General features: G+C 35.6%; 1 long non-coding RNA gene across 4 annotated transcripts in view; it reads right to left on the reverse strand.

Moving 5' to 3' along the window:
* LOC308630116 overlaps positions 1-24,569 on the reverse strand; it is a 219,595-nt gene that overhangs the window by 135,287 nt on the left and 59,739 nt on the right. For 3 of the 4 annotated variants that reach the window (XR_014017760.1, XR_014017762.1, XR_014017763.1), the window contains one exon: positions 17,852-17,931. The exons of the other annotated variant lie outside the window; for it this stretch is intronic. This is a non-coding gene — a long non-coding RNA (uncharacterized lncRNA). The remainder of the gene's footprint in view (positions 1-17,851; positions 17,932-24,569) is intronic. 4 annotated transcript variants of the gene reach the window in all.

The raw sequence follows: 24,569 nt of genomic DNA on the forward strand, positions 1-24,569 counted from the left end.
ACAACGGGAACTACGAATCTGCAGCCGGCAAAAAGGAGACCCCAAACACAGTAACATAAGCAAAATGAGAAGGCAGAAAAACACACAGCAGGTGAAGGAGCAAGATAAACACCTACCAGACCTAACAAATGAAGAGGTAATAGGCAGTCTACCTGAAAAAGAATTCAGAATAATGATAGTAAAGCTGATCCAAGATTCTATTTCCAAGATCCATAATCTTGGAAATAGAATAGACAACATGCAAGAAACAGTTAACAAGGACCTAGAAGAACTAAAGATGAATCAAGCATCGATTAAAAACACAATAAATGAAATGAAAAATACTCTAGATGGGATCAATAGCAGAATAACTGAGGCAGAAGAACGGATAAGTGAGGTGGAAGATAAAATAGTGGAAATAACTGATGCAGAGCAAAATAAAGAAAAAAGAATGAAAAGAACAGAGGACAGTCTCAGAGACCTCTGGGACAACATTAAACGCACCAACATTCGAATTATAGGGGTTCCAGAAGAAGAAGAGAAAAAGAAAGGGACTGAGAAAATATTTGAAGAGATTATAGTTGAAAACTTCCCCAATATGGGAAAGGAAATAGTTAATCAAGTCCAGGAGGCACAGAGAGTCCCATACAGAATAAATCCAAGGAGAAATACACCAAGACACATATTAATCAAACTGTCAAAAATTAAACACAAAGAAATCATATTAAAAGCAGCAAGGCAAAAACAACAAATAACACACAAGGGAATCCCCATCAGGTTAACAGCTGATCTCTCAGCAGAAACCCTACAAGCCAGAAGGGAGTGGCAGGACATAATTAAAGTGATGAAGGAGAGAAACCTGCAACCTAGATTACTCTACCCAGCAAGGATCTCATTCAGATTTGATGGAGAAATTAAAACCTTTACAGACAAGCAAAAGCTGAGAGAGTTCAGCACCACCAAACCAGCTTTACAACAAATGCTAAAGGAACTTCTCTAGGCAAGAAACACAACAGAAGGAATATACCTACAATAACGAACCCAAAGCAATTAAGGAAATGGGAATAGGAACATACATATCAATAATTACCTTAAATGTAAATGGACTAAATGCTCCCACCAAAAGACACAGAGTGGCTGAATGGATACAAAAACAAGACCCATATATATGCTGTCTACAAGAGACACACTTCAGACCTAGAGACACATACAGATTGAAAGTAAAGGGATGGAAAAAGATATTCCATGCAAATGGAAATCAAAAGAAAGCTGGAGTAGCAATTCTTATATCAGACAAAATAGACTTTAAAATAAAGACTATTAGAAGAGACAAGGAAGGACACTACATAACGATAAAGGGATCGATCCAAGAAGAAGATATAACAATTGTAAATATTTATGCACCCAACATAGGAGCACCTCAATACATAAGGCAAATACTAACAGCCATAAAAGGGGAAATCGACAGTAACACAATCATAGTAGGGGACTTTAACACCCCACTTTCACCAATGGACAGATCATCCAAAATGAAAATAAATAAGGAAACACAAGCTTTAAATGATACATTAAACGAGATGGACTTAGTTGATATTTATAGGACATTCCATCCAAAAACAACAGAATACACATTTTTCTCAAGTGCTCATGGAACATTCTCCAGGATAGATCATATCTTGGGTCACAAATCAAGCCTCGGTAATTTTAAGAAAATTGAAATTGTATCAAGTATCTTCTCCGACCACAATGCTATGAGACTAGACATCAATTACAGGAAAAGATGTGTAAAAAATACAAACACATGGAGGCTAAACAATACACTACTCAATAACGAAGTGATCACTGAAGAAATCAAAGAGGAAATTAAAAAATACCTAGAAACAAATGACAATGGAGACACGACGACCCAAAACCTATGGGACGCAGCAAAAGCAGTTCTAAGGGGGAAGTTTATAGCAATACAATCCCACCTTAAGAAACAGGAAGCATTTCGAGTAAACAACCTGACCCTGCACCTAAAGCAATTAGAGAAAGAAGAACAAAAATACCCCAAAGCTAGCAGAAGGAAAGAAATCATAAAGATCAGATCAGAAATAAATGAAAAAGAAATGAAGGAAACGATAGCAAAGATCAACCAAACTAAAAGCTGGTTCTTTGAGAAGATAAACAAAATTGACAAACCATTAGCCAGACTCATCAAGAAAAAAAGGGAGAAGACTCAAATCAATAGAATTAGAAATGAAAAAGGAGAAGTAACAACTGACACTGCAGAAATACAAAAGATTATGAGAGATTACTATAAGCAACTCTATTCCAATAAAATGGACAACCTGGAAGAAATGGACACATTCTTAGAAATGCACAACCTGCCAAGACTGACTCAGGAAGAAATAGAAAATATGAATAGACCAATCACAAGCACTGAAATTGAAACTGTGATTAAAAATCTTCCATCAAACAAAAGCCCAGGACCAGATGGCTTCACAGGTGAATTCTATCAAACATTTAGAGAAGAGCTAACACCTATCCTTCTCAAACTCTTCCAAAATATAGCAGAGGGAGGAACACTCCCAAACTCATTCTACGAGGCCGACATCACCTTGATACCAAAACCAGGCAAGGATGTCACAAAGAAAGAAAACTACAGGCCAATATCACTGATGAACATAGATGCAAAAATCCTCAACAAAATACTAGCAAACAGAATCCAACAGCACATTAAAAGGATCATACACCATGATCAAGTGGGGTTTATCCCAGGAATGCAAGGATTCTTCAATATACGCAAATCAATCAATGTAATACACCATATTAACAAGTTGAAGGAGAAAAACCATATGATCATCTCAATAGATGCAGAGAAAGCTTTCGACAAAATTCAACACCCATTTATGATAAAAACCCTGCAGAAAGTAGGTATAGAGGGATCTTTCCTCAACATAATAAAGGCCATATATGACAAACCCACAGCCAACATTGTCCTCAATGGTGAAAAACTGAAACCATTTCCACTAAGATCAGGAACAAGACAAGGCTGCCCACTCTCACCACTCTTATTCAACATAGTTTTGGAAGTTTTAGCCACAGCAATCAGAGAAGAAAAGGAAATAAAAGGAATCCAAATTGGAAAAGAAGAAGTAAAGCTGTCACTGTTTGCAGATGACATGATACTATACATAGAGAATCCTAAAGATGCTACCGAAAAACTACTAGAGCTAATCAATGAATTTGGTAAAGTAGCAGGATATAAAATTAATGTACAGAAATCTCTGGCATTCCTGTACACTAATGATGAAAAATCTGAAAATGAAATCAAGAAAACACTCCCATTTACCATCGCAACAAAAAGAATAAAATATCTAGGAATAAACCTACCTAAGGAGACAAAAGACCTGTATGCAGAAAACTATAAGACACTGATGAAAGAAATTAAAGATGATACAAATAGATGGAGAGATATACCATGCTCCTGGATTGGAAGAATCAATATTGTGAAAATGACTCTACTACCGAAAGCAATCTACAGATTCAATGCAATCCCTATCAAACTACCAATGGCATTTTTCACAGAACTAGAACAAAAAATTTCAAAATTTGTTTGGAAAAACAAAAGGCCCCGAATAGCTAAAGCAATCTTGAGAACGAAAAACGGAGCTGGAGGAATCAGGCTCCCTGACTTCAGACTATACTACAAAGCTACAGTAATTAAGACAGTCTGGTACTGGCATAAAAACAGAAAGATAGATCAGTGGATCAGGATAGAAAGCCCAGAGATAAACCCACGCACATATGGCCAACTTATCTTTGATAAAGGAGGCAGGAATGTACAGTGGAGAAAGGACAGCCTCTTCAATAAGTGGTGCTGGGAAAACTGGACAGGGACATGTAAAAGTTTGAGATTAGATCATTCCCTAGCACCATACACAAAAATAAGCTCAAAATGGATTAAAGACTTAAATGTAAGGCCAGAAACTATCAAACTCTTAGAGGAAAACATAGGTAGAACACTCTATGACATAAATCACAGCAAGATCCTTTTGGACCCACCTCCTAGAGAAATGGAAATAAAAACAAAGATAAACAAATGGGACCTAATGAAACTTCAAAGCTTTTGCACAGCAAAGGAAACCATAAAGAAGACCAAAAGACAACCCTCAGAATGGGAGAAAATATTTGCAAATGAAGCAACTGACAAAGGATTAATCTCCAAAATTTATAAACAGCTCATGCAGCTCAATAGCAAAAAAACAGACAACCCAATCCAAAAATGGGCAGAAGACTTAAATAGGCATTTCTCCAAAGAAGATATACAGACTGCCAACAAACACATGAAAGAATGCTCAACATCATTAATCATTAGAGAAATGCAAATCAAAACTACAATGAGATATCATCTCACACCAGTCAGAATGGCCATCATCAAGAAATCTAGAAACAATAAATGCTGGAGAGGGTGTGGAGAAAAGGGAACACTCTTGCACTGCTGGTGGGAATGTGAATTGGTACAGCCACTATGGAGAACGGTATGGAGGTTCCTTAAAAAACTACAAATAGAACTACCATATGACCCAGCAATCCCACTACTGGGCATATACCCTGAGAAAACCATAATTCAAAAAGAGACATGTACCAAAATGTTCATTGCAGCTCTATTCACAATAGCCCGGAGCTGGAAACAACCTAAGTGTCCATCATCGGATGAATGGATAAAGAAGATGTGGCACATATATACAATGGAATATTACTCAGCCATAAAAAGAAACGAAACTGAGCTATTTGTAATGAGGTGGATAGACCTAGAGTCTGTCATACAGAGTGAAGTTAGTCAGAAAGAGAAAGACAAATACCGTATGCTAACACATATATACGGAATTTAAAAAAAAAATGTCATGAAGAACCTAGGGGCAAAACGGGAATGAAGACGCAGACCTACTTGAGAATGGACTTGAGGATATGGGGAGGGGGAAGGGTGGGCTGTGACAAGGCGAAAGAGAGGCATGGACGTGTATACACTACCAAACGTAAGGTAGATAGATAGTGGGAAGCAGCCGCAGAGCACAGGGAGATCAGCTCGGTGCTTTGTGACCGCCTGGAGGGGTGGGATGGGGAGGGTGGGAGGGAGGGAGATGCATGAGGGAAGGGATGTGGGAACAGATGTATATGTATGACTGATTCACTTTGTTATAAAGCAGAAACTAATTAAAAAAATAAATAAATAAACTTAAAAAAAAAAAAAGTAAGGGGATAATTAAAGAAATTAAATTAAAGAAAATTGCTTTCGTAACTTGTAATCAAATTTGGTAGAAGACTAATACTTCATGTAAATTCAGGGGGAGGGGGGCTTGAACCCTTCTAAGATTAGTTATTTTTTAAAAAAATAAATTTATTTATTTGGCTGCGTTGAAAAAAAAAAAAAAAAAAAAAAAAAAAAAAAAGAATCCGCCTGCCAATGCAGGGGACACGGGTTCGAGCCCTGATGTGGGAGGATCCCATATGCCGTGGAGCAACTAAGCCCGTGAGCCACAGCTACTGAGGCCCACGCGTCTGGAGCCCATGCTCCACAGCAGGAGAGGCCACCGTAGTGAGAGGCTGGCACTCCACAACAAAGAGTAGGTCCCACTGTCTGCAACTAGAGAAAGCCCATGCACAGCAGTGAAGACCCAATGCAGCCAAAAATAAATAAATAAATAAATAAAAAATAAGTAAATTTAAGAATTGCTGTAAAATTGAGGGAAAGGGATGGAGTAGTATTAGGAAAACCAAAAAAAAAATTTGATCTATTCTTTAACCACTGATGCTATAACCACTAATCCCAGTCACCTTGACCCTTTGTATCATTAGTCACAGTGGGGACTCTGTTGTAGTGTGAATGGATCAATGTAAATCCGCTCCTATTACTGAAATACTATCTCAAATTGCATGCCCTATAGTGGGTAACGGTTAACATCTTGATTTATAAAGAGTTAATTATAACCACCATTGAAAACAAGATCAAGAACTGGAATGGAAACAAGCTAAAAGACAACCTAAAAATGTGGAAAGACTAGAGAACAGAGCAGCTGGTAGGGAAAAGCTAGTACGAAGAAAAGAGTTAGAAAAGAAAGCCAGTATCCAGATAAAGGATGAAGGGAACAGGAAAATAGAGAGAGAAAAGAGAAATGAAATATTGTAGATGCACTGTACTTTGAAAATTGAGCTAACTTCAAATAAACTATTGTACTAAGGCTCTATTTTAAAAGACAGCGATCTAGAAATCATTTTTGAGGACTCCATTCTCTTTACCACACAATTGTAAATGGCTTTCTTTAACCAATGAGGCTACATAGCTACATTAAAGGATGTGAAACGTTTCAAATAAGGGACTAATATTTTCAAACTTATATAGGCAGAGTTTCTTAATCTGGAATACATGGTCTCTTAAGTGGTCCATGGATAGAATTCTGAGGACCTGTAAACTTGGATAGGAAAGATTATATCTTTATTTTTATTAACAGCCAACTAAAATTTAGCATTTTCTCTAATTATGAATGTAAACAATAAACCACAGTAGTGTCAGGAACTCGTATTTCTATCACATTATAATTGTTGCATATATCTAAAACTATCATTTATGCTTATTACATCTTTGAAATTACATTAGTTATTAGACCTGCTCCTGGATATTGTTATTGTGTCAATAAATAAGATTTTATATTACTATATCACAAATTTGTTTTCTTTTTAATATTTTGATAACTTTACTCCAATGTAATTGGTTTCCTTTGTGCTACTATGTATTTTACATTAGGCATCTAAAAACATTATTGTGAGAAATGTTTCATTGGCTTCACTAGACTGAAAGAGGGTACATGGAATGAAATTTCAAGGTACCTGACTAAGGATGCTCAAACTATCAAATAATTTTTAAAAGAAGAGAAAAAAATAGCAAATAGTATAGAAGCGTATAAGTAAAAAGCAGAAGTACCTTGTTACCTTCAGACTCCTACCACCCAGTTCACCCTTGGTGTGTATCCTTCCTGACATTTTCTATGCATATTAAAAATATCTTATTATAGAGTCTTTAAAAATGTATAAACAGAATAAGAATATACAAAATGTTCAACAACATGGCTTTTAAATTTAACAATATATTGTGGATATTTCTCCATATCATTACATATAAATTTACCTCATTTTTTAAAATTGTGTCATAATATTTCATGCTAATGTAATACCACAAATTATTTAATTGGTCTTCTATTAATGGGTATTTATATATTCTCAAACAAATTACAATGAACATCCTATTCACAGAGGTGATATTGAAAATATTTAATAATCCTTATGTCATGGACACTGACCAATAAAAATGGATCCCAACTTTAGTGCTGGATGGAGATTGTAGTGGTCCCCTGCTAGACTAGGTATTAATCATTTGCTGCTGGGTCACAAAGAACTCTACTGCAGAGGGTAGGATGGCTGAGGTATTGGGTGAGGAACTCAAGGAGCTTAGTGCATCAACCATTTGCAAGAGTTTCTGTTGTTTTAACAACCAGTATAGCTATAACTTTGCCTGCTGGTTGAATGTAAATTCTGCTTATACATAAACCTTAACATGTATGTGAGTCTATCTGTTGTCTAAATAGCTAGAATGCAATTGCCAGATCAATGGAAATTTATATTCAGATAAATAATGCCAAATTGCCTTTCAAAAAAGTACTGTAATTTATTCTTCTTCTAAGAAAACTTTGCAGTTTTAAAAATTATGAGTGAGGCTCAGTGTCGTCTCACAGGTTTGTATGATTAGTGTTTCATTTTCTGAGGCTTGCCATTTTGAGTCCTTTGTCCATTCTGTTATTGAGTTTTTATTTGGGACCTTCAAATTAAGAGTTTTAAAATTATATATTAAATAAATTAGTCCTTTTTCTACCATATTTGTCATGCTCATTTTTTTCCAGTTTGTAACTTTTGGCTTTATTGATGTTTTTAAATACAGAGAAAACTTTCATTTCTATGTAGTCAAAATTATCAGCCTTTTCCTTCCGAATTCTGGGTCTTGTGTCACTTTTTAAAAGTCTTTCCTATTCCAATTTTATTAAAAACAGTCATCTGAGTTTTTTAAAAACTACTTTTATGGTTTTACTTTAAATTTTTTTGATCCATCTGGAATTTATTTTAGTGTAATGAGTGAGGTAGGAATCTAGCTTAATTATTTTCCAAATGGCTAGCCAGTCATCCCAACACTATTGACTAATCAGTCTTTCTTCCACAGATTATACTAAATTCTCAAATGTACTTGCATCCATTTTTAGACTTTTTGATCAGTTCCACTGATCTTTTTATTCCTGTTCTAGTATCATACTATTTTAATTACTTTATGTTTTAATATTTAGCAGGTATGTCTCACTTTGTTACTCTTTTCTTTCAGATTTTTCTAAGTAATTTGGTGCATCCAATCATCTGCCATAAAGATTTTTGAATTATTTCTTTACATTTCACAAAATCATTTTCTAATTGGAATCAGAGTGAATTCATAAATTAGAAAATTGATATAATAATGAATCTTTCTATATAAGAAAATGTTATGCCTTCTTATATATTGACATCTTCAGTAGAATTTTAATTTTTTCTTTGTTTTTTAATAAAGTTTATTCTTAGATTTTTAAAAACTAATTAATTAATTTGGGGGCTGTGTTGCATCTTCGTTGCTGTGCACAGTCTTTCTCTAGTTGTGGCGAGTGGGGGCTACTCTTCCTGCGGTGCACAGGGTTTTCATTGCGGTGGCTTCTCTTGTTGCAGAGCACTGGCTCTAGGCGTTGGCTTTGGTAGTTGTGGCACGTGCACTCAGTAGTTGTGGCTCGCGGGCTCCAGAGCGCAGGCTCAGTAGTTGTGGCGCACGGACTTAGTTGCTCTGCAGCATGTGGGATCTTCCTAGAGCAGGGCTCGAACCCGTGTCCCCTGCATCAACAGGCAGATTCTTAACCTCTGCACCACCAGGGAAGTCCCTATTCCTAGATTTTTGATTATTGATTTCTATTGTAAATTGGATCTTTTCTTTCTGTATAATCTCAAGCTAATGTTTTGGTGTGTTAGGAAAGTTAAGGATTTCTTTATTTTTTTTAACTAGTATGCTTAGTGAATTTTAATTGTTTCCCATTATTTTAACTTGCTTTTATTGGGTTGTCTAGACAGCCACTACACTACTTGCAAATACTACCTCCTCTCTTACAATATTTGTACCTTTTATTTAATTTTCTCATCCAATTTCATTGTTTAAAATAGGAAAAACATCCAAGTAATAAGAAAAAGATGAGGAATTTCTCCAGGGACAAAGCTATATCAAGATCCTTGGATAAAATGAAATGCTAAGGATAACTCTACTTGTTCAAGGAAGCTACTTTTGTATACAGTCTTCACTATGTGAATCGTTCTTGGTCATATTTTCAAGCTCAGTGCACACCTCTAGCCCAATAATGGCTCTAATAATTTTTTTTAATTTATTTTTTTGGACTGTGGTGGGTCTTCGTTGCTGCACATGGGCTTTCTCTAGTTGCAGCGAGCAGGGGCTACTCTTCATTGCGGTGCACGGGCTTCTCATTGCCGTTGCTTCTCTTTTTGTGGAGCACAGGCTCTAGGGCACCGGGGCTTCAGTAGTTGTGGTGCTTGGGCTTAGTTGCTCCGCGGCATGTCGGATCTTCCTGGACCAGGATTGAACCTGTGTCCCCTGCATTGGCGGGCAGATTCTTAACCACTGTGCCACCAGGGAAGTCCCTCTAATAATTTTAATATAAAAACATTGATAGCTGTGGACAGCTGTAAATAACCAAAATGGAAGTCATTTACACCATGCTTTCAAAATGCACTTGTTTAGCTTTACACTGCCAATAACTTAAACCATATAGAAAGAGCAAATTCTCCTGTACAAACACATTCTACAAGTGGCATGCACAATAAATGATAGCATTTGACAAGTTCTTACTAGTTTATTTCTTTTCAGAGACAGAAAAGCCAGTTGTTACAATCAGTGTAAAGTGAAAAAACATGTACCTTAGCAATCCAAGGTCTTTTTTTTTTTTTTTTTTTGCCTGTGTTAAATCATGTTTATACAACAGCAGCTTTGCTGGACAGGTTGCTATATATACACTCCTATTCCCTTTGCTCCTGTTCCAGAAGCTGAAGGGTCAATGACATAGTGGTGCTTATTGAATACCATTTGTTATGAGGTTGATAACTTTTCGAAGCATGAAGTTGAAGACATCGATGGACTTCCGATGGTCTTCAAGGGATCTTCTGACTCCCTTGAAGATCAACTTGAGAAACTTAAAAGTGAGCTTCACTCCACCTAAAAGACACCAACTCAGGCTTCTCAGCTGAGATGCTGTAGGGCAGCTATAGGACATGAATAGGAGTAACACACAGAAACTAATTACTTAAACCATTGACCCCCTCCCATCTCTAATAGTGAGGGGAGTGGAAGTGAAAATACCTAAGGATACCCAAATGTCCGTGAACATTTTTTTTTTTTTGGCATGAGATAAAAAGTAACCCTTCTGGTGTGCTTATGTGTATCATGGCCCTTTTCCTATATATCGAAACACTGGGGCCTGGAGCATCAGCAGAGAGGCAGGTAAGAAGGTGAAAGTGATGCATGTTGGAGGTTGAATAAAACCAAATTATGATTGCTTGAAGATTAGGGAGTTCTCCAACTAGTTAATTCTATTTTTCCAGGTGAACGCAAGTGGCTCTTACACTCACTGTGAAACTGTGAGGGAAGAATTAAATTGATGATTTGGTTATATTTAATATTTTAATTTGATTTCTATTGAAGATTTAGTACTCTTTGAGTGTGCTATATTAAATAACTTACAAAAAATTTTAATGACTAATTTTGGTGAAACTGTAAATGATCACTATCCAGGTTTAGGGGATCTTTTTTTTTCTTTAACATCTTTATTGGAGTATAATTGCTTTACAATGGTGTGTTAGTTTCTGCTTTATAACAAAGTGAATCAGCTATACATATACATATGTTCCCATATCTCCTCCCTCTTGCGTCTCCCTCCCTCCCACCCTCCCTATCCCACAGGTTTAGGGGATCTTGAAACCAGTTATAAATGGAAAGCTTTTCATAAGAACCAGGAGCATAAGGAGAGAAAAGAGACAAAGGTGAGAAATGACAAAGTAACAGTCTATATTTTGAAAGTTGAAAAGGTAAAGATAAGGGAAGATAAGCAATGATGTAGCCTGATATGGTACTGCATAGGCAGTTACGTGTGCTGTGGCTATTAAGTTACAGTTGAGTGCTAAGTTCTAAAAAATTGAAAACAGAGTCTTCAAGACAGTGATTTTCAATTTGTTCAGCTAATCAAGCAGCCATAACCCTTGGTACTCTGTCCTTCTATCCCCAAATAGTTACACGTTTATGCCATTATATGACTAGGAACAATTTTATTGTCAGAAACTGGGACTGTATTTTATGTATAAGAGCTTCTGAATCTTAAAAATAATAGTACATAAAATTTATTTAAAAATTATGTGTTTAGAAGGATGGGTATTATCTATCCATCTACTCACCCAATGTAATATGAAGGATGAGCTTTACTGGTTGAGTAATAATTCTAAATTTAATTATTTTGTGTCAAATTATATTGATATCTGCCAGAAGATAAGGAGAAGCAGGCACCAAAAACTTTAAGAAAGTGTTCTAGAAAAACTTAACCTTGAGAAACTCCATTCACTAAATTAAATTCACTGGGATTTGAATAAGGGAAGAAAAGTTGAGATAGAAAGTATCTTTCTTCATGTGTATTTTTTTTTTAGACATGCCCAGTAACTATTTATTGTATTTAGGGTCTGGTTTTTTTCTGGGAGCAAAATATTGAAGTAGAAATAAAACCTCTCCATAATTCCTTAGGCAATTTAGAAATTCTATGCTAGTTATATTGATGAAAATCACTCCCATGTTCCTAGTACTGGGAAACTTTGCTGATTCTTTAGTGAGTTAATCAGGACTTTTTCAGTAGTAAGAAACAGAATCATACACCAAATGATTTTGAGGAAACAAATTATATTTCATTGATACACGTAACTAGAAAGGATATAAAGGTAAGTCACAAATCAAGAAAGAACTGAATTGGAGATGGGATTCACTGCCATTAGGATTCTGTTCATCTCTCTACTTGTCTGTGCTTAATTGATTTTTATTTTCACTTCCCACAACCAGAATCTCCACTCTCATTTGTTTTGTTGCAAAACAAAAGGTCCATAAGGTGTAGAGAAGATGGGATGATGATTAAGTTGCCTCTTCTTTCCTCCCATTCACTAAGTGTATAAGCTTCTCCAGTACAAAAAGCTTAGGTGTCAAGAAATAATTTTCTAAGTCTGAAGAGTCACAGCAATTATTCAATCTACTTGTGTAGATGGCAGTACCATGTTGGTGGGGGGACAAATCTCTATCAAATTCCCTAATTTTCATGAGGTTTCTCTAAGGAGTTGAGGAAAAATCTGTCTCTAGTGGCTCTAGATAGATTGGCAATCTCAAAGATCCATTGAAACCTTTGCTTTGTAACTTCCAGGTAAAAATGGATGATTGAACACACATCCAATTTTACTCCCTTCACAGCCCCACCAAGAAAAATCAGAAAATGGATTTTTAATGTTTTTAATTTAAATTTTATTTTTAGTTTCTTTTTAATTTTTTTGCATTTAATTTTTTAATAAAACTTTTAAAGGTTACTTTCCATTCATAGTTATTACAAAATATTGGCTATATTCCCATGTTGTACAATATAGCCTTGAGCTTATCTTACACCCAATAGTTTGTACCTCCCTCTCCCCCACCCCTATATCACCCCCCACAACTGGCAACCACTATCTATGAGCCTGCTTCTTTTCTGTTATATTCACTAGTTTATTGTATTTTTCAGATTCCACATATAAGTGATATGATCCAGTATTTGTCTTTCTCTGTCTGACTTATTTCACTTAGCATAATGCCCTCCAAGTCTATCCATGTTTGCCATCAATGGCAAAATTTCATTCTTTTTTATAGCCAAGTAGTATTCCATTGTATATATATACCACATCTTTTTCATCCATTCTTCTGTTGATGGACAGAGGTTGCTTCCATACCCTGGCAATTGTAAATAATGTTGCTATGAACATTGAGGTGCATGTATCTTTTCTAATTAGTGTAGAAAATGGATTTTTAAAAATAAATAAACCCAAAAGGATGGGGAAAACAGAAGAGGGAAAATACACAAAATTTTGGGAGAGCTGGAAAGCAGATGGAAAAGTGGTACTGATTTAGCATACTTGAGAAAGTTATATCTCGTCTGCAGTGGGAGCAGCAAAGAATGAATTTAGTTTATTTCACAAAATCCTCTAAAATGTCAGCAATTAGTGACACATAGTGCATTCTCTCTATGCAGGTGCTAGACTGCCCCTCTTCATTCCAATAGAAGACCAGAGGTTTACTGCTTGGAAGGGATAATACAACAGGACTGGTAGATGCAGACGCTGGACAGCTGTTGATTAAGGGGTACTTTACTGAAAGTAGGATTCTGAGATGTCCAGTCCTTTCTGCCCATTTGACTCCTGGAGTACCAGAAGCCAGGCCTTTATCCTCCAAGAAAGAAACTGGAGGAGTCTCTTCAGGGGAAATTGTTCCCAAAGACATCTAAATATCTAAAGATTCTGAAATTGGGAGAAAATCAACAAAATGTCCTAGCCAAATGATCTTTCTGTGAGGTCCATGCTTGATCATTATCCTTCATGCTCATATCTTCAAATCAGTGTCTCAGTCCCCTATCCTTACATATGAACAGATAATCATGATTACTGGCCATTTGAGGAAAGGCTTTAACATAGAACATAAAAAAGAAAAAAAAAAGAGGGGCAAAAGCAACAATTTGGAGGAAACAGAGGCTATCCAATAAGAAGAAAATGATAAACAATCATTAATATTCTCTGGGGATAAGAAGATAGTGCAAAAATGAGACAAGCAAGAGCTCCTAGAAGTTAAAGACATGATAGTAGGTAAAAAAAAATAGGTGGAAGATACAGTTGAGAAAATCTCCTACAGAGTGTAGCAAAAAAACAAAGAATTGCCAGGTGGGGAGAAAAAGAACAAACAACAGTCCAGGAGATCAAATAAAATTATCCTATTGGGAAAACTGAGACAAAAAAATTGTCACACTGTTGATAAGTAGAAAGTCTAGGGTTCAATCCCAGGCAGTCTGGCTTCAGATCCTGGGGATTTTACCACTTAGCCTTTCCAAAATTCAGGAAAGAAAGAATAGGAAAACAGGTGAAGAAAACATCCTTCTCAGAAAACAGTTATAAATCATCCAGCTCAACAAATGAAAAGACACACCTACCAAGGCAAATCTCAGTGAAATTCACAAAACTAGAGATAAAGGAAAGATCCAACAATCTCCAAAGACAAAAGAACAGGTCACAAACCAAAGAGCAGGCATCAGAAAGGCATTGGAATTCTTGACATAAACACCAGGATATAGATAATATAACAATGCCTGCAAAATTCTGAGGCAAAAATGATTTCAAATGGAGAATTATATTATTATATAAACTATTAATACAGTGAGAATGAAATAAAGGCATTGTAAGACATGCAAGGTCTCAAAAAAATTTCCTTTCATGTACCTTAGTCAGGAAGCTATTGGAGAAAAGCTTTATGAGAGTGAAGAAAAAAGAGGAGACTTGGAAAGAGGTGAAGTGAAGGAAATCAATTCCAGGGGTGTAAACGGTCCATGTAAGTGTAGGCCAGAGGCTCCAGGAGTGATTTTTTTCAAGGAGACAAGATTAACAGAATATCTGATGTATCTGAACTCTTAAGTGGAGATTCAGACAATTGGCAGGGAGTTCAAGGTTTGAATTTAAATTTATGACAAACATGTTAAAAATTAAAATTTTAAACAACAAGGCAACATTAACCTCAAGGAAAAATGTAAAGATTAGAAATAAAGTCAAAGTAATCCTAGTCTTTTCAATGACACAGATTTGAATAGCATTTAGAAAGTTATACTAATGTGAATATTGAACAATGACATAACTAACATTGTGCTTTAACTATATTGGAAGGATAAGGGACTGGAAGCAAGTGTATGTATGATGCGATGGGTGGAGAAAAGAGAGCTACATCCTCAGCCCCAGTAGGATGTCAGTAGATGATGCCTAATACTGAAAAAAGCAAAAGTAGCATCACAACAATGTATTTTCAGAGATATGGAAGTAAATAACAAATATATTCTCTAAAAGTACTGTTTTTCATAATAAATTTTCCATGGTAATTGCAGAATAATTTAGCTCTTTTATTATGTGTATGAATAACTGAAAAAAAATTCCTTCACTCTTGATTATTAGAATTTTCTTGTGACTAAGATTACTTGGAGTGTAAAGTCCTCTTATATTGTGTAATTAGAGCATTTACATGCAACAATTCATAAGTAGAACACATACTATTGTTATATATAAAATATCTTTTAATTTTGCATATTGTAAAATCCTGTTAAACCATCTTTAAAATCCCTTTAAAATCATCTCTTACTTAATGGATTCTGTATACTTACGGAGCTAGGCATTTTCCCCAGTTTAAAGTGAAGTTTCAGAGACTGAGAAAAAATTTTCAAACTGCCCAAGATCCCTTAGGAATTTTGGGAGAGTAACAAGATCAGAACACAATATTCCCAATTCTCTGTCATCATGCCACAAAATCATGTTGAATTTTCCCAAATATTTTAAAAATAATAAACAAAAAACCCGAATAATTTGAGAATGCCAAAAAGCAAAAAAGAAGTAACAATGCTGGCACCATTGTAAGCTAATTATGCATATTCGACAAAGACTCATGAATTCCTTGTCAGATTCAAAAGTAGAGAAATCAATTTCCTCCAAAGCTGTGGCAATCCACAGTTGAATAAAGAATATAATTGTAACAGGGAAGAATCTTTTGTATTCTATTACAAGTTAATCGCTAAAGGGATGTTGCCTATAAGCTTAAATTATACATAATGGCCTCCCCTTTTAGTATAAAAGAAGCCTGAATTCTAATCCAGGCAAGATGGTTCTTTGGGGCATGAGCACCATCTTCTCAGTTTGCAGCCTTTCTGAATAAAGTCGTTTTTCCCTGCCCCAACAGCTCATCTCTTGATTATTGGCCTGCAGTGAGTAGTACGAGTTTAGACTTGGTAACACAATGAATAAATATAAGTAGCAGAATGAGTGATAAGATCAAGTATATAGTGTGGGTAAATATGGTTCAAGGCTAATTACAGTAGAATGTGGAATTAACAAAGGGTAGAGAAAGCTAAACAAACACACACACACACACACACACACACACACACACACCCCAAAATTTTATTCCAATTATTTCCATTACTGGGACTGATTATTTCTGTTTTTGATTGGATGGGACCTCAGCTCATGTTTTTAGATCAAAATATCATTTAAATCTAGTGTATATGAAATCTTTCTTCCTTAACAAAATATTAAAAGAACAGAAACAAATGAGTAAATATGGATTTGGCCTCAGGTTTCCTCTTCTGTAAAAGTAGGATAATAGTACCCATCTCATAAGGTTGTTGTGAAGGTTAAATGCAATAGTGCAGGGAAGCAATTTGCATAGCCCTTGAAAACATTTTAAAGGTAAACTCTAATTTCAATGCTTCTGCTTAGTTCTCTATACTGTTCTTCTGTTTAGAAAATTACCTTAATATTTTTAAATGATGGCAGGGTCCTTAGGCATAGTCTGGAAGGAAAAAATTGAAGGGGGAGAAAAAAGGAAGAATAATTGCTCTGCATAATATACTAACAGGATCTTTCAATTAGTTGGGCATGGGGGTAAAGGCTGGAGGTTTCAGGGGTTCTGGACAGGGAGGAAAGGAGCACAGTAGAAGAGGAAAGACAGTGAGAAATATCCAAAGATGGGAGACACACAGTTCAAAACAATCGTCTAATGATTAATTTTATTTTTTCCTTTTCTATGTTGGGCATATTCCTCCTCTCCAGATGTTCTGTTTAATAAAAAAAACTGCTATTTACCCAACAGTCTTTTGTTAGTGGAGCTTTGGGAAATGAACAGGCAGATAAGGATACAGACAAAAAAAAAACGTCACAGAGGCAAGGCAGTGAGTGGAGATTGGGCCTGGGAGTGAGAGATGTCTGGATCCTGCAAGCCTCTCACATCCCTACACCATCCCAAGAAACACCTGGGAATTGTGGAGGGGCCTGAATTTCCAGTGTCTACAGAGTAGGGAGCTGAGAAAACTTGTTAAGATTATCCTAGAAGGCTAGAGAATTTGGGCTTTTTACAATTAAATCAGCTGCTCTTCTTTCATTTAGCTAAAATAACTTAAAATACAAATAACTATGACAGATGATAACTAGCCACTGTGGTTCACTAAACAATGACACGTGATGGGTAAGTTTTAATGATGTAGGGGGAATGGATAAAAAATTTAGAATGTCTGATGTTTATAAAATTGTTTTACAACAGTAGCTTAATCAATTATCACAAAAACTCTGAGACTGTAGAACCCCTTTTTATTTTTAATGAGAAAAGTAGACTCAGATATGTTAAGGAACTTGTCCGAAGGACCACAGTGAGTATAGGCTTTCCATTACACTACAAAAAATCCAAACCATAGAGGGAAAGAGAGAAGACAAATTTGACCTATTTCAAATTTTGCCCAATATCCCTTCTGAACAGATAAATCACCTCAAAAATTGATTATATGCTTAGTATTATTGCAGCTGCCATTTTAAGACATTAATGAGTGTGGTTTTGGTACTCCAGGATGTTTTTAAATTTTTTCCAAAAATTAATGCACATTCTAAAAGAAGTTACTGTAAAACAGAGAATGTCACTCACCACCCAGTTCTACAAGGATTAAGTCACTGGCTACTGCAGTCCCTGAATTCAGGATGAAGAACAGGATGAGGCACTCTGAGCTTTGGGAAAACAGACAAAACAGGCCCTTAGATAGTTATATATATTCAGGAAAAATTTTTATGAACCCAGATTCTTGCATCTTCCCATACTTAGCAATAAAATTATTAACTGAGATATCTGTTCCTCATGACTAGCACTAACTTTCTACCAAGACGTAGGTTGGATTTTATATACTCCTTAGCCAAAATCACATATACACTGGCTTCTCCTGCATCTTTTTGGAAAAGTTCCTAAGAGCAACCTGAGAGGCTGTCTCCTGGGATATGGTCCTCAGTAAGACATTGAATAAAACTCAACTCACAGCTCTTACATTGTGTATTTTTTTTTTCCAGTCAACATTACCCTTGAGCTTGATTGTTTTATCAATATTTTTATAAGGAGACACATTCCCTTCCATCTTGTTTCTCTCTTTTTCCCCATGATCTTTTAATAAAAGAAAAATTATTTTAATAAGTCCAGTTCCATAAAGAGGAAATCTTTAAGCCAAAATGAAATAAAAGCTAGTCTGGAAATATACCATCTTATTATCAAAGTACTGATGGAACTATGGGGTCTAAACACAAGAATGGGGTAGGAATTTAATGCATTTTAAAAGCAAATACTCTGGGGAAAGCCAGAATAAATTGAATTTAGCAAGTGAACCATTAAAGAAAAGAGACAACTACAGTTTATAAATTTTATGTTCATGATAGAAATATATTGGCTGATGCATTCAAAAGACTATGCATGAATGAGTGCCCAATATGTGGTTCTGCATCATGTCTTTAAATTTTGGTTTTCTTATGGTGACCCACTGGAATCTCTATCTAGTATGAATTATATACATATCTGAGACAATTTGGGTACTAAATTTCTATTTCCCAAGTATGCAGTTTTCCCCCCCATTGGTGGTGGTTGCTATTCATATGCTTGGTGTTGAAAAAGCCAACTTTTCCTTGCTTCCTGGTTTCTAGTCATAATCAAAATGAAAATCCATTGATTGAACACGGTGATGGTAATCTTAGTGTTTTGCCTGTTCTGTCAGTCTTCCCATTAAATTGTATTTGAGATAATCTGATACCATTTTATGTTAAAACAATAGCTTTCTCTGCTTACATGGTGTGAAAGATTCTTTGTACCTGTGCTTTATTAATATTTAGTGCTATTGAATACAAAGCACCATTCTGCTAAAAAAATTATGCCAAAAATTATGTAACGATGGAGCCCAAAACCTGTACCATCACAGCATCATGTTAGCAACAATGCAGAACAAACACAGACTGGAGTGAGCAACAACTACAGAACACATTGTGATTCTTCCATTAGATTTCATTACCTGAGAATATTTTTCTCTGACAATTTCATCTATAGTCATTTTATTTACCTGAATTCGAATACAAGTAATTTTTTAAAAGTTGATGTATAAAAATCTCAAAATGGCAATCCCATCAAACAAGACTGCTGGAGTATAAGCACCTAATTCTACCACTTACCAGTCATATCTCTAACTTTTTTATATCTCACCATCCCTACTGATAAATGAAGATAATGACAGTAAACCTCATAGGATTATTGTGAGGTATAAATGAGAAACTGAATGGTGAAAATAGGGCTTGGCGCATAGTCAACATTTGTTATTTATTGTTTCTGGGTTTTTGTTTAATAGCATAATTATTCATGCTGAATGTATTATGTTTTTAGCTGTAAGTTTTAGGACAAGTTAGAGTGGTCTAAACACACAGAAGTTTGTGTTCTCACTTAATAAGAAATCTGGAGATTAGGCAGTTTCCTCAGAGGCTCAACAATGTCAGGGTGTTAGTCAATGTTTCTGGAATTCTTTTGGTTTCTGTACCTCCAACCCTTGTCCACAATCACATGGCTACACCATTACATGAGAGTATCCAAAGCAGAAAGGAAGGCAACAGGCAGCAAAAGAAACGTTTTTCCCCAAGGAGATTCTCTTTATGTCTCATTTTCCCGAAATGGGTTGCATGCTCACTTGCAGGCCAATAAAAAATGAGATTCCTATTACTGATAGAGACTAATAAGAAATTATCCCCTGGGCCTGGTGCTGGGGGATTGCTACTCAAACAAAATTGTAGTTTTGTTTGCAAGGCAGAAGAGTGGAAAGGTATTAACAAGACAAAGGACAGGGTGACTGAGTTTCCTTCCATGGTCTTTTGTGATAAAGCTTGACTAACAACGTAGAGCTGAATTATTACCTGTCTGAAGTTCTTTGTCATTTCAAAAAATAGCAAAAGGAGGCCAGGACTTATTATTTGCTTTTTCTTCTAAACAACAGAGTAAAGAACAGGTCTATAAAATTGTATAAGGAAATTTACTGTGTGTTGATAGGACCTTTTCCTCAGTGGTGGTTTGTTCATTTTCCCTGAATGATCCAGGTTAATGTTTCCATTTCTAACTATATTCTATATGTTTATCCACAGTCTCTCAACATAGGTATAGACAGATTTTTTTGTTTATTATGTTTGTGTTCTAAAAAAATAAGTTGGCCAACAATCCCCACCTCGTATAAATTATGTACATATCTGAGACAAAAAAATTTTTTTCTAACCATGTAAGGTATCTTCCAGCTCTCTCATTTTTGAAGTTCTGCATACAGCTGATCTCCAAGAGACTTACTCAGCAATGAATGTTAAATGGATGAAAATGTAGATAAAAATTGTATGTAAAACAAAAGAATGAAAAACCTTACTAATTTGGAAATAATGCAAGTAGTCAATTTGAGGACTTAGTTCTTTAAAAAATGCAAAGAATTTGATTACCTTTCATTGTGAATAATAGCCCAAAATAAAATTTCTATTCACAGAGTAAAAATTGTTAGATTCACCCTTAGGTTTTGTATTTATTTTCCTTTAGGCAGGAGTTCTACATCGGTATTCTTTATTTTACCCACTGCTGCTTTTGGCATAATGCACCCCCAGTTTGTTGTGGATGTCCCTTTACACCAATTGTTTCTAAGGTATCATAGCAGCTGTCAGTGATACAAAAGTTCATGAGAACATCATATGATCATTAGTTCATTTTATCCCCACCTGGCTGTTCCAACCCCATGTAGCTAATACTATATTACAATATGTTACTATATGAACCTGGTCCAAAGACAAAAGAATACTGTGATAAAGAATTGAAAAATATTAGAGATTTGTCAGTACTGAAACAGAATCAAGTTCCTTTAGGAGGGAATGATTTTCTGGTAAATTAAGATGCATGATTTATTTCCATAAAAGGTTTCACAAATGATTTCTACAACATAAGGATTTTTCAGCACTTTTGAGGAGGTTTTAAGATCAGCAGTTTCTGTTCAAAGAATATACTGACCCCATTCTTCAATAGAATGGGTAACCTATAAGAAGAAGGTATATAATTCACTCACATGAGAACATGTTGATAAGAAAATATGTGGACTAGACATCTAGGCATTGGTTTCTTATGCTCTGCTAAAAATTAAACCAAAACCTATGGATAAATAACCTTCAATCCAAGTCTTCATTTCTGATGAGGAGAGAATAGAAAAAAAGCGTCATGGCCATCAGCCCTGAGAGGTGTGGTGACTGTATTCAAAGACTGTGATCTTCAGTCTCCTAGCTTTAATTGGCCTCCTGGGGTATGTAAAATGCTGTGTGTGTGTCACACTCCTAGAGATCTTGGCACAAACCATTTACAGCTGTTTGGAGCCTTAACATACAATACAAAGGGCCTGCTGGGTCTGGCATTTGCTGACACAGCCTTGGAATCAATGGAAAAGTCTGGCTTCTCTTTTGAGGTCCTCATAGTGAAGGATTTGCAGACTGTAAAGTATACAAGAAACTAAGAATCATCCTTAGCACAGCCAAAGCTCTTCTCTGCAGGGCTCCAGGGAGTCTGGTTAGTACACTTTTTCTGCAGAGCCCTGGAACATTCTCACCTTCTTCACACGAATAACGTCTTCCACAATAAAAGACTTTACAATATTTTGCCTACATTTGCCACACAAATAGATTACGATATAAGACTGCACAGCAGAGGTGGTGGCAGACTAGAAACCTGTGGACTGAATCCAATGCACAGGCATTTTTTTTCCCCTTGGTTTGGATCCTCATAGTGTTTCATTTTACTTTGTTTAGTTAATTTGAATTAGTTGCCAACTTTTAAAAATCAGGACGTTTAAAAAATTTTTTTTCAGATTATTGATCTCTCTGGAAAAGTCAGATATGGCAACACAAGGTCTAAGCTCCCATTTGGCAACAGATAACTGAGGCTGGGTAGCAGCCACCCTCTTTGGAGGGGATATGGGTCTTAAATGCCAGAGCCCCTCTGAAAGGCCTCTTGCATTCACGTTCCCTGACTAACACTACTAGGCACTAGAATTAGCAACCACTCTAAAAAGAACATGCCTTTAAAACACAGATTACAAACAATAAAGAACAATTAGGAATGATATGTCAACAAAGTGGGAATTATGTTTTATTTGGCAGACTTTCTGAGGACTTCAAGCCCGGGAGACAGCTTCTCAGATATAGCTCTGAGGGACTGCTCCAAGGAGGTAAAGGAGGAGCCAGGGTATACAGGGGTTTTTGCAACAAAGCCCAGGTAGTCGGAACATCAAAAAATTACTGTTAATTAAAGGAAACCAGATATCTTAAGTTAATAAATTTAGCACTTTTCCATGTATGGGAAGATGCAAGAGTCTTGGCTCATTGAAATCATTCCTTTGATATGCACCTCAGCTATCTAGGGCCAGTATCTTGTTCTTTCCCATCCTGAGTCCCCTCAGCATGTACCATTTTGGGTGGCTGCAGTGGCTGAGGGCTTGGTAGTGGGCAGCCTGTTTGTTTCCAACATGAATTCCCTCAGGGCTCACAACTGGGGCGGCTGTAGTGGCTTGATGGCTGCAACATCCTTTGTTTACTGATATGGCAGGCAACGTTTTTCATTCACAAATATTACACAGAACATAACCACCTCTTAGCTTGCTTAAGCAACACTTTCCTATTTTGCTTAAGATTTGTTTTTTAAAGAAGTAAAACATAACATATAAGTTCAAGCTCCCTGTTTATCCCTCCAAATTTCAACCCTCTTTCTCCAACTATATATATAAAACCACTATTTGAGGATGCTCAAGTCCTTTATATAAAATGTCTTATTATTTGCATATAACCTGCCTACATGCTCCCACATACTTTAAATCATGTCTAGATTACTTGTAATACCTGATACAATGTAAGCACTATATAAATAGTTGTAAATACAATGTAAATGCCACATAAATGGCTGCTAGCATACCGCAAATTCAAGTTTTGCTTTTTTGGAACTTTCTGAAAAATTTTTCCCCAAATATATTCAAAGTGCTGTGGATACAAAGGGCTGAATGTACACCTCAGTTTATTTATCCATTTTTCTATTGCTAAAATTTATGTCATTTGCAATTTTTCACTATTTCAGACAATCTTGCTGTGAACATTCCTGTGCACACTTTCCTTTGCACATGTACAAGAGTTTCTTTATGACATATCTAACAAGGAATTGCTGAGCCTTGAGGTGTACATATCCTCAATTTTCTCAGATATCACCAAATTTCTCTCCAATATTATTTTATATAATTTACCCTATCAGCAGTCTATGAGAGTTCCTGATACTCCTCTTCCACACTAATACTTGTCACTTTTTTATTTTTTGCCAATTTAATGGAAGTAAATGGTATTTTGTTATTGTTTTAATTTGTATTTTGTTGATTACTAGTGAGACTGAGCATCTTTTCATAAATTTATTGGCCTTTCAATCTATCTGAGATTTACTTGGCTCTCTTTCATTTTTCTTTCTTTCTTTTTTTTTTTTTACTCATTGATTTGGAGGAATTCCTCACACATTTTGGATACCAAATCTTTTGTTGATTATATGCATTGAAAATATCTTATTACAGGCTTTAGCTCATCTTTCACTTTTGATGCCTTTTACTTGTACAGCAAATTTCCATTATAATGTAAAAACTGTCAATTCATTCTCTAGATCTGTGCTTTTGGGGTCTTGCATAAGAAATCTTTATGTAAGCCTGAGTCGTGAAATACTCTTAAGTATTTTCTTCTAAAAGTTTTGCTTTTCATATTTAGGTCTTTAATCAACTTAGAATTTATCTTTGAACATAAGAATCGAATCTTATTTTATTTTTCCAAGTGAATATCCATTTGTCCCAGCACAATTTACTGAAGAGTCCACGCTTTCTCCAAGTTTTCTCCATGGATGAATATATAGGATTTTGGGACTATCAATTCTGTTCCATTGGTCTATTTGTCTGTTTCTGTGTCAGTATCACACTGTCCTAATTACTGTACTTTTAAGATAAGTTTTAATACGTTGTAGAAAAAGTCTCTCCTTTCCTTTCTCCTACCACTCCTCCTTTAAAATTATCTTGATCATTCTTTAGTTTTGCTTTTCTACATAAATTACCTTTTCAATTTTCTAAAACAAACAAACAATATCCCGTTTGCATCTTGATAAGAATTGCAATGAATATTCAAGATGCATTTGGGGAGAATGGAAATGTTTACAAAAGAGGGTCTTATTCATGAACATTGTATATTCTCCATTTATATAGGAAATTGTCAATAAAGTTTTACAATTTTCTCCATAAAATTTTGCACATCTTTAAAACTTTAAT

Source organism: Mesoplodon bidens (assembly GCF_964165515.1).
Source record: "Mesoplodon bidens genome assembly, chromosome: 16".
Classification (NCBI taxonomy): domain Eukaryota; kingdom Metazoa; phylum Chordata; class Mammalia; order Artiodactyla; family Ziphiidae; genus Mesoplodon; species Mesoplodon bidens.